Source organism: Plecotus auritus, assembly GCF_963455305.1.
Source record: "Plecotus auritus genome assembly, chromosome: X".
NCBI classification, from domain to species: domain Eukaryota; kingdom Metazoa; phylum Chordata; class Mammalia; order Chiroptera; family Vespertilionidae; genus Plecotus; species Plecotus auritus.
The window spans coordinates 5,119,023-5,121,263 of record NC_137784.1 but is presented as its reverse complement, the minus strand read 5'-3'; positions in this window follow the sequence as shown (position 1 = coordinate 5,121,263).

The following is a 2,241-nucleotide window of genomic DNA, read 5'->3' as shown; positions in this document are numbered from 1 at the left end:
GTGTCTCTCACATCACTGTTTCTCTCTGTCTCTCCCGCTCCCTAAAAACCAATGAAAAAGTATCCTTGGGTGAGGATTCAAAACCAAACCAAACCAAACCTGTTGCTGAACATTAGAATTTTGTTTTTTATAATTTGAACATCAGAATTTTGTTTCCAGCATTTTGTTGTGGATTCAGGGGGGCAGAGCAGGGAGAGGGCACTTCCTCTCTTCCTAGACAAGAGGTCCACGTGGTATAGAGTCTCCTCTTTCTCACGGGGCTTATAGTCCGCGTGGGAAGGCGGGGACCTGCTGAGCCACATTGGCTCTAGGAAACCAGCCATCCCAGGTGGCTGAGGAGGAGGGCAACCGTTAGGGTGGTGTCACCCCCTGGGGCCTCGGTGCCCAAGATTTGGAACTCTCATTGTGTAGGCTCAGCCTGCCCCAGTGTATTTCGGGGTAAACTGAGGCAGGTACTTGCCAGGTTTCCTGTTCTATGGTCAAGAACGTTCATGGCCAGCCCTAGCCGCTGTGGCTCAGTGGATAGAGCATTGGCCTGCGGACCAAAGGGTCCCTGGTTCGATTCTGGTCAAGGACACGTACCTTAGTTGCAGGGTAGTCCCTGGCCTGGGCCCTGGTTGGGGCTCATGCAGGAGGCAGCCAATCCATGTGTTTCTGTCACATCAATGTTTCTCTCTGTCTTTCCCTCTCTCTTCCACTCTCCCTTAAAAATCAATGGAAAAACATCCTCAGGTGAGGATTAAAAAAAAAAGAATTTCCTAGGCCTACTCAAGGCCTAAAGGCAGCATATAATTAGGCTCTGATGTGGGCATGGCTCCTTAACCTCCCTCCCACACGGTACTTAGCCAGGGACAGTGAGTGCCTGTGAAGATGGTGCAGGTGATATTGACATCCCTTGGCAAGTTTGAGGGAAAGCATCAGGGTTGGATTGGTCCCTAGTGACAAGGCCCAAAATAACTTTTGGTTCTCAGCCTTCTTAGCCAAGACACAATGCTGGAAGCTAAGGCTTACTCCGTGCAACAGAACCCAATGACCACTAATAGCAGCTACTTATGAAGTGGCGATGTGCCGGGCTATTTATTCCCAATTTTCTCTAATCACGAAGACCAGTGGTCGTCAAACTGCAGCTTGTGAGCCACATGCGGCTCTTTGGCCCCTTGAGTGTACCTCAATCAGACTGAGGACGTTTTTAGCAAAGGCCAGCTTAGGAGTTCCCTAACTAAGTTAATAACAATGTACCTACCTATATAGTTTAAGTTTAAAAAATTTGGCTCTCAAAAGAAATTTCAATCGTTGTACTGTTGATACTTGGCTCTGCTGACTAATGAGTTTGCAAACCACTGCCCTAGACAGTTCTCCGAGTCAGGGATTATTATCTCCACTAAAAATCAAGACAACGAGGGCCTGGGGAGCTGGGAGGGGGGCATTCAGGGGCTTGCCCAAGGTGACCCATCAGCACCTGTGCCTCCCACCCGGGTTCCACTTCCTGCTCTTTCTCAGTTTCCTTGTTCACACCCCAACAGGTTTACAAGCTTTGAAAAGGGCCTGGAAAAGCCTAAAGAGGGTTCAGAGGTCTGCGTGTTAATGGTGCAGTGTGACCTCTGCTCTCTGCACCTGGGACAGATCAAAGTAGGGCTAGCAGCCCTAACTGGTTTGGCTCAGTAGATAGAGCGTCAGCCTGCGGACTAAAGGGTCCCAGGTTTGATTCCGGTCAAGGGCATGTACCTCGGTTGCGGGCACATCCCCAGTGGGGGGCGTGCAGGAGGCAGTTGATCGATGTCTCTCTCTCATCGATGTTTCTAACTTTCTATCCCTCTCTCTTCCTCTCTGTAAAAAATCAATAAGATATATTTAAAAAAAAAAAAGTAGCGCTAGCACGGGTCGGACACGCCCATTTCCATGACAACAGTGAGTGAGCTGATTGCCACAGTCACTTCAGTCTTGGTCACTGAAGTCAGGTCAGCTGCCGGAGCCATATTGGAAGACTCCTGCCAGCCAGAATTCCAGAGGAATGGATAGAAAATGGTTTCATACAAGGTCCTAAGTATCAAATCATTAAAAAAAATTGACTTAAGTAATAATGTATGTCTGAAATGCCAAGAGATCTTTAAAGCTTCATTGAAGTTTGGTGTAAGAATTATCAAGCGGCCCAGCTGGTGTGGCTCAGTGGCTGAGCATCTGCCTAAGAAGCAGGAGGTTACGGACGATTCCCGGTCAGGGCACATGCCTGGGTTGTGGGCT